This window comes from Ursus arctos, unplaced genomic scaffold (assembly GCF_023065955.2).
Source record: "Ursus arctos isolate Adak ecotype North America unplaced genomic scaffold, UrsArc2.0 scaffold_20, whole genome shotgun sequence".
NCBI classification, from domain to species: domain Eukaryota; kingdom Metazoa; phylum Chordata; class Mammalia; order Carnivora; family Ursidae; genus Ursus; species Ursus arctos.
In genome coordinates this window covers 53,153,062-53,168,658 of record NW_026622875.1, presented here as the reverse complement: position 1 = coordinate 53,168,658, position 15,597 = coordinate 53,153,062, and positions in this window count along the sequence as shown.

Genomic DNA, 15,597 nt, shown 5'->3' with positions numbered 1-15,597 from the left:
GATAGTCTCCACAATTACATTTGCCAATTTCATAAAATAAATCTCTCAAAATAGATAAACACAGGCAGATAGAGAGATGATATAGATGTAGAGATAGAGATAGATACAAATACAGATATAAATTCCTGTGGATTCTGTTTTTCTGGTGAATTCTAACAAGACAAAAACCCTATCTTATCATCTTTGTATTCCTAGATACTAGAAAGAGTTTGGCACATAGCAATTTCTCAAAAAATGAAAGAATGAGATTTCATAAGAAAGGGAAAAATTGGGATGGGTACTGGGTGATGTGGAAAAATCATATATATATTTAGTATAATAAGAGCAAGTGATTAGATTTGTTTAGGTTATATGAGTGTAGGTTTAACATAAAATGGTTTTAAAAAAATTCTACAAACTGAGGGCTTTAAAGGGGAGGGAGGTGGGGGAATGGGACAAGCTGATGATGAGTATTAAGGAGGGCACGTATTGCATGGTGCACTGGGTGTTATACGCAACTAATGAATCATGGAACTTTACATCAAAAACTAGGGATGTACTGTATGGTGACTAACATAATATAATAAAAAATATTATTATAAAAAATAAATAAATAAAATGAAGGCAAAAAGAAATGCTGTTCTACACTGTGTTGACTTACAGTATATGCTGGGCATTAAAAAGAAATTCTGTTCATATGTGGAAAAAGTAGATGAAGTTTCTAAATAACTACTCAAAGAACCTTGCAAAAGAAGAAATCACAGAAATCTCTAGGGGATTGGGTCTATGGGATAATTCAGTGGTATCCCATATGGAAAGCCAGTTTGCAACAGAGAGTTGGAATCTTGGTCTGGCTAACCACCTGGAAAGAACTGTGAGTTATCCAGTGATCCTGCCTGCACACATTATGTTATATTTACACAGAGTATAAAAACCACGATTGCTGGATACATGGAAGACATATGAGTCAAAAAAAAGTTGTCTTTTTTTCCTAAATTGTGAATTCATATGTATGAAAGTATTCTTAAATTATATGAAAAATATAACATGTCTTTATGTAAATTCTAAATTACCCTTATTATAAGGAACTAAATTAAACAAAATTGATACTATATTAGAAAATTTGAGGCCTATAATCATATTAGCTTAGAGTGTAAAACACTTTTATAGAATTAAAGCACCTTAAAGAGGAAATAAGTTCAGAATTCTTATAAGGCAGTTGTTCTCAACTAGTGTGTGATTTTGTTCCTCCTGGGGGATATTTAGCAATGTCTGTAGATATTTTTGATTGTCACAACTCAGGGCGTGGCATGCTACTAGTACCTAGTATATAGAAGGCAGGATACTGCTAAATACTCCACATTGTGCAGGAAAGTTCCCCACAATGAAGAATTATCCAGTCCAAAAGGTCAATAATGCCAAGTTGAGAAACCTACCCTAGAAATTTTGGATTTACTTTGAGGTCATCTGGAGCCATTTGAATAATTAATATCAACATTTTCAAGGTCTTTATAGAATCAGACCAAAACAATGCCTACCTCCTTGATGTAGGTTTTATGATTTCATTTTCTCACCTGTAGCAATAAGCAAAGGCCACCCAAATGAAAACAAGTGAAGGCTATCTTTACATATAGACTGGCCATCATCACTCTGTGTATTTGTCTATCTTACAGTCTTCACCCACAGACATAACTGCATGGGTTCCAGCACTCATTTGAACTTAGATCTAAGGGTGTCTACTAGTAGGCATCTGCGGCCCAACCCAGAAAGCACAATTGGAAAGGAAGGATTATACAAATGAATTTCTAAGTAGGAGATGAGACAATATGTAACTATTAACTTAAAAAGCTTAAAAAGGGGGTCCTACTATCCTTATAATTCCATGATAGTTTATACATCTGTTATTTTTCATGTGCACACCCAACTCTACGCCCTGCTCTTTTCTGCTGGGACTGTGTAGTCCTTATTTCCTTGCCTACCAACTCCAGGTCAGTCCCTTCCAGTACAGAGCTCACAAAAGAGATCAGAATATGGGAATAAAATTAAAAATAATGAAAACTAAGCCTTCCTGCTTTTGGCATCAACAGGGTAACAGTTATTAACAATTCTGGGAACAACCTGGGAAAGGAGTAATCCCAGATTATAGCAGCCCAGGAGGAAGCATATTTTTCTGGTGGGTCTTAAAATGCACCTTCAGTTCCACAGCAACACAGGATACCTTTTGGACTCTGACTCAGACACATCAATACTTCTGGTGTCTGAGAATCGTGCCTTTCTTTCAGCCATTTTCTTCACTCCTGTGCCCCTAGTCTTCTTGCACCAGGTCCCAATACTATTTTTTTAATATATATATATATCAAACAGCAAAAAATAGCATATATATATATATATATATATCTCAAGTATATCATATCTATCTATCATCTATCTATCATCTATGTATCATCTATCTATCATCTATCATCTATCTATCATCCATCTATCTAACATCTACTGAGAGAATTTCTTCTATATACATGATTCTAACCAATATACTTATAGGTAATGCTCTGGGAAAAATGTTAAGGTTTTGAAAATGAAACTTCAATTTCACTTAATATAAATAAAATTTATTAATATCTGATACTTATTATGACTCATGATTGAACTTAGTCTTACCAACAGTGTATTGCTCAAGTAGCCAAGCCTTGTTCAAGTACCTGAAGACTCTTAGCTCTTGACTTCTATGATGAAAATCATTGTCTGAGGTTTTTCAAATATGTTATAGAGAAATTACTCCAATAATTTGTAAAGAATTGGTTTACAAAAAACCATGCTTGCTTAGCAAAGCCATCATAATATTCACTTGGCTTCCTTGAAAAAAAAATTATCCCCTTTGCTTTTTGATCATGGTCCTTGTTGATAAACCAAATATAGTTTTAGAGGGTGAGGGGTCGTGCTGCTACATCAGCTTCTTTTTAAAGCCACGTCTTTATACAGCTAGGGTTCTTCCTGAAAGAAATGTGCCTTGCAGTGAAATATTTAGATTTTCTAGTTACTTTTCCTTTAAAGCTATCTCTTGTGTTAAGAAAGAAAGAAAGAAAGAAAGAAAGAAAGAAAGAAAGAAAGAAAAAACAAAAAAGAAAAGAAAAAGAAGAAAAAAACCCTCTTCCCCCTGACATACCCCTTTACCTCATTACACAAGGCTTTCTTGTATTTAGTAAGTTTTCCTGATTTTATTTACATCAGAATATAGATTCAGAGTTCAATTCTAATAAGATTGAAACAAGGTGTGAGTAGAACCTAAGATGGCAAATTTTGCAGTAATCTTTCCATTAATAGAATCCAATCTCTGCACATATTGTCTTAGAAATAAAGCTGGAATGACAGCAAAAGAAAAAACAACTCATTCTTTTCAGCCTAATTGATTTAGGGAAAGCAATAATCCTTTGCTAATTTCTTCCATCAGAGCATATGTTGTAAAGAATCACATTTCGAACAAAAGTAAGCTACATTAAGTGCCAAGAAATAATGCAAAGAATGGTTTGCTTTCTGAGTCTGTCAGATTTTCAAGGCTCAAAGAAAGGGCCTTTTTCTATGGGATATGCAAACTGTTTCTAAGTAAAGGCCACAAATCCTTGTGGGATCCCAACCTTGCTGTTTCAGATTATTTCAATGTAATACTGACTTCTTCCCTCATGGACTGTGTTGTTTGAAAGTTGCAATCCAAGTCAACTTGTGGGATCCCAACCTTGTGGGATCCCAACCTTGCTGTTTCAGATTATTTCAATGTAATACTGACTTCTTCCCTCATGGACTGTGTTGTTTGAAAGTTGCAATCCAAGTCAAAGTAATTTGGATTGCAAAAACGCCATTTTGAGGAAAAGTGTGTTTATTCTAAGAGATAAGAGTACCTCACAGTGTATCTGCTGGCTTCTACCGAAAAGCACACCATCCCAAACATAGTGCCTTTGTCTTGGTCTGTTTAGACTGCTGTAACAAAAAAAAAAAATTTTATTCTGGGTAGCTTAAACAAGAAGCATTTATTTCTCACAGTTCTGGAGGCTGGGAAGTCCAAATTTAAGGTGTTAGCAAATTCGGTGTCTGGTGGCAGCCCACTTCCTGGTTCATAGATGGCTGTTTTCTTTCTGGGTCCTCACATGAAGGAAGGAGCAAGGAGCTCCCTGGGGTCTCTTTTATAAGGGCACTAATCCCATTCAAGAGGACTCCACCCTCTTGACCTTGGCCCCACCTCCAAATACCATCACATTGGAGATTAGGTTTCAACAGGTGAATTTTGGGAGGACACAAACATTTAGTCTTTTCAGCCTTAAAACAAGAAACATTTATAGACAGCCAGGGATCTGCCAATTATGGCTCATGGGCCATATCTGACCAGGATCCAGTTTTAGTACAATTCAAGAGATAGGAATTGTTTCTACGTTTTTAAAGGATTATAAACAAACAAAGAATATGAGACAGAGAAGGTATGTGGCTCACAAAGCCTGAAGTATTTATTATATATGAAGTATTTCTAGAAAAACTGTGCCCACCTCTGATTTATATCATGCTTCTATTGGTCAGAAATTTACCCTAAGCTCAGCAGAGTGGTTTTTGTTCTTGTTTGTGTTTTTGTTTTTGTTTTGTTTTTTGCTCTTTGCTAGGCTCTGTCACTCACCTGTGATCAGCAGCCTGTCATTTAAGAGGCTCTGCTGTGGGATTAATGGCTGTTGGTTGGGGAGTTGGGAGTAACCCAGACTTATTCACCTGGTGGCTCCCAGATGGAGTACAGAAGTACACAAGTTTCTCCTTCACATTCTATGAGCCAAAGGAAGTCACAAGACTGGAGGTTGGGGTAGTGATGTATAGATGTGTCCACAAACTACCACACACAGAAAGCAAGGGCTTCAAGGGCCGTGGACCTTTCCCTGGAACTGTAATGAGAACGTGGAGAGCTATCAGCCGCCTACGCTGTGACCTCCATTCTTGTTACTCTCTTGCTTTCGGATTCACATTTTGCTTGCTCTGCCTTTTTATATCTTGGTCTCTTCTCTCTGGTATGGCCTCCATGCCTACTTCATTCTGAGCCTTCTGTGACCTTCTCTGCTTCTCTTTACATAGATGCCAAGTGTGTCTATCCCAGCCACCATGAGCTCATATAGCACTTCTGGGGTAAATAGGAAAAGATATCCTTTTTCTCTGCCAAACACACTTGGCAAGTGAAACACAGGTTGGATTTCAAGCAATGTCATTTCATGGGTAAAACCTGTAAACTCATTTACAGGAGCCCTGGTGGCAGCCTGGTTCCAGGGGCCTGTGTGTCTGCTCACTTTGGGGATCAGCTGAGACAGACTCCAGAGAGAATTTACTAGGTCTTGTTTCAAATACTTGTTCCTGGCCTAAGTCTTTGGAGCTCACAGGTGACTAGTGGCATCCTGTGTCCCAACACTGACCCTGGGAGAAGGCATCAGCCCAAGTTCTGAGAAACAGGACCGGTCAAATTGTTAAAAGAGGATGCAGAGAGGAAATGATTAGGAAGAATGGCTTGGACTCCTGAGTATATTTTATGCTGGAAATTGGAAGATGCCTGAGCTTTATTTTATATTTACCTAGAGATTGTAAATAACACAAGAACACGTTTCTATCTCTGCTGTATATTTTATATGTTATTATATAAAAATAACATATGCCTGACTTAGTCTATAATAAGCTGATTAAAGAAAAAGGTTTTGCTTTCGTAACTTTTTCTCAGTGGATGCCTGAATATTGATGTAAATTTTTAAATAGGTTTTCTCAACCCGTGTATCATTACCTCACTATCTGGAGGGATATAATGCCTGGGAAATTTAATAAAATAACACAAAGATGAGGTAAATATTACTAGATAACACTTTGCAATGAAAACTATGTAAAATTTAGTAGACAGTTTACTCAAGCATAATTGCACATAATTAAAACAGGCTATGATATCTGTTATGAATTTTCAACTAATGAAAGCATTTAATTAGTTCTGAGTAAGAAAAGAGGCTACATAACCAGTATAGATTTTCTTTATTGTCCAAATTTTACTCTTCTGGATGATCCATGCTCTATTTATTCCCTTCCCACTGGTGCTGAGAAATCAGTATCTCCTTTTTTTTTTAAGATTTTATTTATTTATTTGAGAGAGAAAGAGAGAGAGAGAGCAAGAGTGAAGGGGAGGGGCAGAGGGAGAAGGAGAAGAAGACTCCCCGTTGAGCAGGGAGACGGATGTGGGGCTCAATCCCAGGACCCTGGGATCACAACCTTAATGGCAGATGCTTAACCAACTGAGCCACACAGACATCCCTCAGTATCTGCTTTTATACGCTCCTATTCCTCTGGCCACACATTACTATCCTCAGTTTCTAAATGTACTATCAAGCTACATTATGTAACTTTAAACTATAAAGTATTTATATAGGGCGTCTTGTTTCTGCAAGAAACCAGGGGTGACTTCTCATTGTATTTACTCAGTACTGTATATCTTGCTGGGTGAGAGGGGATAAAAACAATCTTCATTTGATTATCTCTTTAGCAAAAAAGATCAGTGGGTACTCCATGCCTATTTTTATAGTTTTGCACCCTTCTATCGTTGGGACAAAAACTCAGAGGTTTTATTCCGATAGCATTCCATATGCTATGTTGGGGGCCCTGCTCATTTTCATTTTCCTGTGTCTTTTATAATCTTTTCACTTTAAGGGTACACTGAAAGGTGAGTTTTTTGGGCAAACGCAGCTGCCTCTGAATCCCAGTTCCATAACATATAGCTGGGTAAGACTTAAATAAGACACTTGCGTGTTCTAGGTCTCCGTTACCACATCTGCAAGATGGAAATAAAAATATGTGTCTCATTATACTGTTGGGAAGATTAAAAAAGAAATACATATGCACTCTGTGTCTGGGACATCTTTCAATTACTGGAAACTATGTTATTTTGTATTTTTAAGTCTAAATGAGGGAAACTCTTTTCCTTTCTCCCTTCATCATCCTCACAAAAGTTAACTCTGCTGCTATTAATATGCTCTAACAGAGACTGAGTGTATGAGCATTTTATACTAAATGAGGGCTTAACCTCTCAACGGTTGTACCTTTATGATTCAGCCACATGTAAAAGAAATCAACACGTGTTTCAACTATGTTCAGATTTCACTGATTTTTTCCCCTCAGATTACGAAGCACCTCCAAAGGTAGGAAGTCTAGAATTAGGACAGTAGCTTCAATAATACTCCCTTTATCCTCTGCTTTGCCCTCCTATCACAGAATGGCTATGGAACTTCCCAGCATTGTGTCTGCATTCTAGACTGAAGGAAGGGGTGAGGTGGAAAGCAAAGGCATGGCGTCCGAGCCTGTCACTGTTTATATGTGCAAAAACAGCCTTCTTGCGCGTCCGGTCCAGTCAACTTCTGCTCATGTCACATGGCAATGCCTGTACATTTTGTTGTCTGTTGTCTTCTTATAAGACAAGCATATTGCTTTACCAAATCACATTGGAATTCTGTTAACAAGTGGGCAATGGAAAGTAGTTATTAGTGGGCACCTAGCAATTTTTGACACAGATGCCTACAGGCACTTCAAAGCCAGCTTCTCCGGGAAGATTTTTAGCTCTCTTACAATCTGATGAAGGTGTAATGCTGATATTGTAAGTAAAGTAATTCAGGCTTTGGTAAATACAGTGAGGAGTAAAGCTCTGCCCAAGGATTGAATTGTGAGGGAAAAATAAGGATCACCCTCTCTAGGTGAGGGATGGTATTCCCCTAAAAATGATGGGACTGTTCCCACACTGTAGGTGGAAACTAAAATGTATGGCAGGGTATCCAGACTAAGAACTGAAACATATCTACGAAGGAAACCGTTTGAGATGGTCTTAAATTTTGGAGCATTTTTCCCCCTCTTGAGTTGTGAAGAGGAACAGAGTAGATATATTATTTAATTTTTTCTTACTATTTTTTACTATTTAATTTTTTATACTATTTAATTTAATTTTTTAACTCTCTTAGTTTTCTTTTCTCTGTCCTATATATCATTAAAGTATTAAGCACTTGCGGAGCCTAATCAGATTGTGTGGGGGAAAAAGTCCTGAGACAGTAAAAGGAATCCTGTCCCCTGCTGCCTGCCGACATTTGGAATGAATTAGCAGTGATTTCTCAAAGGAGCTGTGCAAGCAACTCCAGGATGTGCCTGCAGGTGAAGTCTGAGGTGGCTCACGGGAAGGAATGACTATAAGGAGCTTGCAGCCAGGTAGGCCGTCCAAGGGTTGAGACAGCTCCATCCTTCCCAAGATGGGCTAGAGGAAGAGGTTTCTTGACAGCATGGAAGCTGATATTGGGATACAAGTAAATGAAAAGTACACTCTTAGAAAGAATCAAAACTGAATACCAGATCCTATCCTTCCAAAATAGGAAGGTGACCTCATGTCTCTTGGTCACAAAATTCTGTTAAATCAAGGCATTAATGATGCCAGATTAGCTCCAAATTCCTTACCTTAAAAATTATTCTGGGAGTCTCAATTTTAATGTAGATCTGATGAGTTTGGAGAGGGGCAAAATGCTTTGCAATAATCAAGATATGGATGAGCTAAAGATCAATTGCTCCCATTTGCTCTCCAGCATGGTTTTGAATCAGTTCATCTGTCAGCGGCAAAGAGCACTGCATTTCTGCGCACTTGTACTGTAAGGAGGGCTACTAAAAATGTCATTATCAAGTACTTTCCCTGTCTCCCAATGGAGACAACATTTTGTCCATTCTACAACTATTCATAAAGAAATATTCTAGACAAAATAATGCATACATGGACTGCAAGAGAAATCTGGCTGGAAATCATTAGCTATGGTGTAAATAATAGAAAAATTGCTACTAAAGTATTATTATAGTGCAGATGAAGGAAAATTTTGTTTATCTGGGGAATTAAGATGTCAATGGAAAAATGGCCTTTAAGCTGAGCTTCAGAATATACACAGGGTTTAATGGGTGAAGAAAGTGGGTGGTACATTCCCAGTTGGGAGAAGGATAATAGCAACACAAAGAGTTATAAATTAAAAGGTTAACACAGAGAGGTGCAGTGGCAGATCCATAGTGTTAACTGGAGGAAGACTTAGAGATAATTAGTTATTTTTCTTTCTTCCTCTCCTCCTTTCTCCCTCCCTTCCTCCTTTCTGCTTCCTTCCTCTCTCCCTCCCTACTTTCTCCTTTCTTCCTTCTTTGCTCCCTCCCTCCTTCCCCCTTCTTTCCTTCCTTTCTTCATTACTTTTTTCCTTCCTTCATTCCTTCCTCCCTCCCTCCCTTCCTCCCTCCTTTCCCCTTCCTTCCTTCCTTCCTTCCTTCCTTCCTTCCTTCCTTCCTTCCTTCCTTCCCTCAGTTTTCTTTTAAACAGATCAGTAAGCTGATTCAAGGAAGGGGAAGGGATTTATCTAAGGTCACATTATTAGCAACTAGGTATTGTGACATCTAAAAACTGAGAAGGAGTCAGATCATGAAGCACCTTGAATTCTACAACAAACAGACTTATGACTTAAGTAGTCATAAGAGAGCAGAGCCTGGCTTGGGGTTTAGAAAAATAATTCCAGAACTTGTGGAAAAATATGATTAGAGTTGGGACAATCAGTAAGAAAGTGGTAGTAATTTCTAGGCAAGACCTGAGGAATATCACTGTAAAGGGTTGAGAGAAGTTGGACATGAACACAATGAAGATTGTTTAAATGTTCATGTATATGAGACCTGAGAAGCCTTCCCACAATCTTCCACTCTTTATAGATCTGATTATCTCTGCAATTCTACCATGACATAGTGGTGACTATTTATAAGATACTAAGAATGTAGATAGTTGAATGTTTCCTCTTCCATTCCCATTTGTGCAAGAGAAGGTTGGCTTTACATCTCTTCTTGTTCTATTGGCAGAATGCTAGCTGGATAAGATAGAGCTGTGATTGCTGTTTCTACTGCAACACTTACTATTAAATATCCATCCCCAGCATCTGTGCCATTGTTTATCTGTCCCCATCTCCTTCTCTCCCTAGTGTCAAATATTTCAAACTTCTCAACACCACTATCATCACTAACAACCCAAACCTCTTTTTTTTTTAGTTTCTTTAAAGTTTTATCTCAGAAAACATGTATATTAAGAAAAAAGAGGGCACCTTCCTGGCTCAGTTGGTACAGCATGTGACGCTTGACCTTGGGGTCATGAGTTGAAGCCCCAAATTGGGTACAGAGCTTACTTAAAAAAATAAATAAAATAAAATACTGATACATGTTACAATTTGGAAAAAAAGAGAGAGAAACAATTGAATCATATAGCTAAAGAGTACTGGCGACTGTGCTAATTGCTCAGATAAGTCTTACATCATTTTATAACCTGCCTAGCATGTTACCTACAAGTAATTTTCCCAAACATGTTTTCTATCCTTCAATAGCTAGTACCATGCTTCTAAGCTTCTGTTTTCTAATTTGGATGAATGAGTGAGCTTGGCTGAGGGGAATGCATTGTCAAAGCTGATTTATGTTGTTGTCAATCCAAACTGCTTAGCTCTGCAGCTGAAATTATCCTTTATATGCCCATTGTTCAGAGTTCAGAAAAACACCGTCTGTTCTATTGTTCAGCCATAGTCAGGATACAGATTTCCTGTGCTGCTGTTGTTCTTTTCCCTATGCATCAAGCTTTCCTACAATAACAGATGACTTTACTGCAGAGGTTTTTGGAAGCCTCACAGGAAAGGAGAGAGCAGTTTTACAAATGGGATGCAGTGTGCTGTAGGTGATGTAAAAAGAATATCTGAAAGCCTGAATAACTACAGCCATTTTATTTTTATAGAATACATTCAAAAACTAATGAGAGAAACCAGTTTATTTATTCATTATAAGATAAGCCATCAAAACTGTAGGTCTTTCTTAGAGAAGACAAAGACAACAGCATGTCAGAAGTATACATAAAGTGTGCTCAGTGATTATCTGTGGGAAGCCCTGAGTGATTTCTCCAACAGTAGAGAATGGGGCTTTTCTATATATGCCTTTCCTTGATCAATCAAAATCCAAATAGAAAACAAAAGCTATACTCAAATTAGACTAATTTGAGAAAAGTTTGTAAATGAATTTTAAAAGGTAAAACAAAAGGAGCCTGCACCAATTTTGGGAAAACTTGCTATTCTTATCACCCTAGACCTGAGTGAATTGAGTGGTTATTGGAATCTAGAACTAGAGAGCTATGCAGAGAGCTATGAGAGGAGTGGCTTTTGGTCATAGGGACACTGCTAGCCCCAGTTGTGTCTCAAGGAGGAAGCTAGAGGAACAAAGAAGTACCTACTCTCTTTCCTTTCTCACATCTATTGGAGCTCCTGATTGGCTAACCAGAACTGGAAACCAGAGAGCAAAGAATCCCAATGCTACTTCTGTCGATTACAAGTCAACCTCCAAGACAAAACAATCAAAAAACAAACAAAAAAATAAACAAAACAAAACAAAAACCAGGACGGAGTATGGAGAGGGGCAATCTGGAGAGACAAACAAAAGATCCCTGGTAAATTATTTGTTACAATTTCCATTACTTACTTTCTCATTGAAGTCACCTTTTCTTAAGGTTAACATCTTAGCCTATCAGTCAATCACTGCATTTTGTTCAAGGCCAAACTAATTTATATCCAACACTTCTTTTTTTTTTCCCCTCCATCATTGATGTTTTTAAATGAATGTTTAGGAAATGGCCCAAGGCTTGGCCTATGACAACAAGAATGTCCAAAGAATCAGCTCAGAGAGACAGAAAAAGGATCTTCACCAACTATATCACCTCTCAGCATGGTTGCAAAACATTTTCCAGTTCTTTATCTTATCCAGTTTTCACAAGACCATGGGTTAGCCAATTCTATCCCTGCATCTGAGATGAAAAAGCTGAAGCCAAGAAGCTGATTTTTCTTGGGTAGCATGGTACTTCTGTTATGAGTTCTATATGCTTGGTCCTGGGTCTTTGCGTATTCCTTGGGTCAGGAGAAGTTGTTATCAGAATGCAGCCTCTAATGTATGCTACTATTTAGAAGACTATAACTTTGAAAAAAATTATACAGACCTTGCTTAGATATATCAACTCAAATTTTGAAAAGTGAGTCATTTATAATAAACAGCAAGCATCTGAACAGTGGCATCTGGGTTGTTCAGAGTTACAATTACATTTGCTGGACTGGAATGATTTAACTTTAGCCTCAGCATTATTCAGAGACTTCATATTACATGACAGCCAAACTGTCCTCGGAATGGTTTTGGATTAATCTAGCAACAGTTCTCCAACTCATACCCTTATGCATAAGGACAGCCTTAGGAGCTCTCTATCCCACCTTTGCTGAAAGAGGAAGAACTCTTTTTTTCCAACTGAAGTCAACTTCTCCTAAGATCATCATTTTATTATTATACTATTAGGCTTAAAATTCCATTTTTTCCCCACAAAGGATTGCTAACACCACATATACAGCTTGTCAAGAATTTTGAAGATCTTCCCTTGGTTGAGGACTTGAAATTATCCCAGGACCTAAAATGAGGGTCTTTCTTTCCTGATTTTAATGACAACTTAAATCACTTTTGCTTTTAGAAATGCCTGTATTCCCAAAGTGAGATCCTGTGTTTCCCCCACTGTGTATGGAAAGGTTAGACTCAAATTGGAAGTGAGCATTTTGTTAGTCTTAATTTATGAACTTTGTGAAACATCAAATATGAACATTCACCTGGAGATGGGGATTATACATGTTAAGAATGGTCCTTTTCTTTTCATTTTATAATGTGAATCAAGCAACTGAAGAAATTCACGGACTTTTCCATTTTGCAGTTAGTTAGCTTTCAATAGTTTCTTAGTAAATTGCATTTCAGAAAAAAAATTCAATGAAGTCATTTTTGAACTTCTTTCTTCCCACATTTGTGCTAACGAACAAGAAACAATCACAGCAATGAATTAATTACTCTAATAAAATCTCTCATAATCACATTCTTTCAAGAACAAGGGTCTTTTTCCTTCTTGTATTGAAGAACAGCCAATCAAAATACAGAGAATTGTTCTAAAACCTTCTTGCTCTCCCTTTTAATATAATTATTTTAAATATCTAGGGAGAAAAACTAAGGAGGCACAATCAGAGGAGGAATTAATTACTCTATTAACTTTGCTTTTACTCAGTTTCATTTATTCACGGTTCTGGAAGGGGCCCTCCAGAGGTCATCATTCCATGTATCTGCCACCTGTCAGGGATGCATCTAAGCCGTGCAGACAGATGGGTACCCTCCTAATGTTTTTGTTCCACCATGTAGGTTTCATTTTTTTTTCTTTCTCTCTTTCATTATTCCTTTTTCTGTGCCTTCTGGGCTATAATTACTGACACGAATAAAAAATATATATATTTCTTCATTTTTCATTCTTTTCCAAGACCTTCTCCAATTTCTTAAAGATAATACACTATGTCAAATGCATACTTCATTAAGTCTAGAACTTATTTTTGGAAAGGTAGCTTGTCTTTAAAAATCTGTTTCTTTTTTGAAGATGTAAGCTGAAATACTGCAAGATGGATAATGATAGCACTCAGGAAACACTCCAGGGAGTAGAAAAGGAAAAAGAGACATGTTGGGAATACTGCCTCATTCCTACTACTGGCCATAAATTACATTTCGTACAATGACATTTATTGTTGAGATTCTCTTTAGTCCCCTGCATGTTTATCACCTTTTAAACATTCCCCTAAATATTTTAAAGAGAATAAAAATAAATTGTTCAAAAAAAAGTGATCGTGTTTTTGTGTTTTGTTTTAATCTAGTGCAGTAATATTCTTTTGAAAAAAATTGTAAAATAATTGAAAGAGTCTGTTCTGGGGAATACTAGAGGAAAACTCCTTATCTTGTCCCATAAATGAATGACCATTTCAACAAGTCCTATATCCATATTCTCATGCTTTCTCCTTCTCAGAATTCAGGAGTCCAGAATTTGAGTTTAAAAACTGAGTAGATATAAGTTATAACATTTGAGTCTGCATGTAGAGTCATAATGATTCTGATTTTGAGGAGTTTTGGAGCAGAGACAAGGTAATAAAAGTTCTTTGTCCAGAGACACCATGTAGCCAGGAGCTTCTGTGGAACTAAATTCAAAGGATTAGATATTTTATACATCAGTCCAGATTCATGTTCAAAGATGCCTAATGATCTCAGGTATTATATTTCCTCTATGTGTCTTTTGCTCCTGTGTGATTCTTCTGAAGGGTTAATTAGGAATACTGCAGTACCTTCAGCACTGGCTTTTATTATATTCATTTCTCTCTCTGCTCTACAAGGAGGATGTTCACTATCTTGCAAAGAGAAACAGACTCGAGTCATGTTCTGTTAATTTAAGTTGATTTGATATCAAACCTGCTCCCAAGATAATGACTATGGACAGCAGCATTAGCTTTTTCTATGAACAAACAAACATCTCAAAACAGTGGCTTAAAGCAACAGCCATTTTCTTTAGTTTACTTCTATGAGTTGGCTTGATGTTTCTCCTCATACGTCTCTGGTCATCTGGTGAGTTGCCTGGTGGTGGGGTAATCCATCTACATGGCCTCATTTGGAAGTTTGGTGGTTGGAAGTGTGATTGGTCTATAGGGGTCTCACATGGTCTCCTGTCTTCCAGCAGGCTATCCCAAGCTTCTCCACATGGTGTGTACTGTGTTGAATTATGCTCCTTCAGAATTTATGTCCACCTGGAACCTCAGAATATAACTTTATTTGGAAATAGGATCTTTGCAGACACAATTAAGATGAGGTTATAGTGGATTATGGGTGAGCCCTAGAACCAATAACCGGTGTCCTTATAAGAAGGCAAGAGGACACAGAGACACACACAGAGAAGGCCATGTGAAGATGGAGGTAGAGATTGTAGTGATATAGCTATAAGTCAAGGTAAGCCAAGGTTTGCTGGGGGACACCAGAAGTTAGAGGAAGCATAGAACAGATTTCGCTTCATGACCATCAGAAGGAGCCAACCCTGCTGTCACTGTGATTCCAGACTTCTAGCCTCCAGATATACAAACGAATAAATGCTTTTTGTTTTCAGTGCCAGTTTTTGGCTCTTTGTTATGGAAGATCCAGGAAACTAATACATGGTGATTTCAGGATTACAGAAAGAGAAAAGGTAAGTAAACCTAATGTGCAAAGACTTTCTAAGTCTTTGAGTCACATATGCTAACATCTCACAGGCCAAAGTAAGTCATATGGCTAACCAGAGTGAAGGAATGAAAAAATAAATAGTCTCCAGTTCTTGGTAGGAGGAGCTTAAGTCGCATTGCAAAGAGCCATGAACACATATGAGGATAATATCTGGCTGGTTTTTGCATTTTACCTCTGCACACTTGAGACGTGGCTCTTACCCTATGTCCAAGGGAACCACAATCTAGCGTATGGCTCAAGTATGCCCCTAAGGTTCATGTTCTTTTGAAAATGCTAAGAAGGACATTATTTGATTGATAAAAAGACCAGCTTGAGTTGTGCATCTAGGCTCTTGGATTCACAAACCAGAATTATAGCCTTTTGCTGAGAATGACCTGAAATTTAGATTTCAATTGGACATTTTGACTGGACATTTACAAAGCAAAAACTTGCATAGTTGCCATATTAGCATAAAGACTT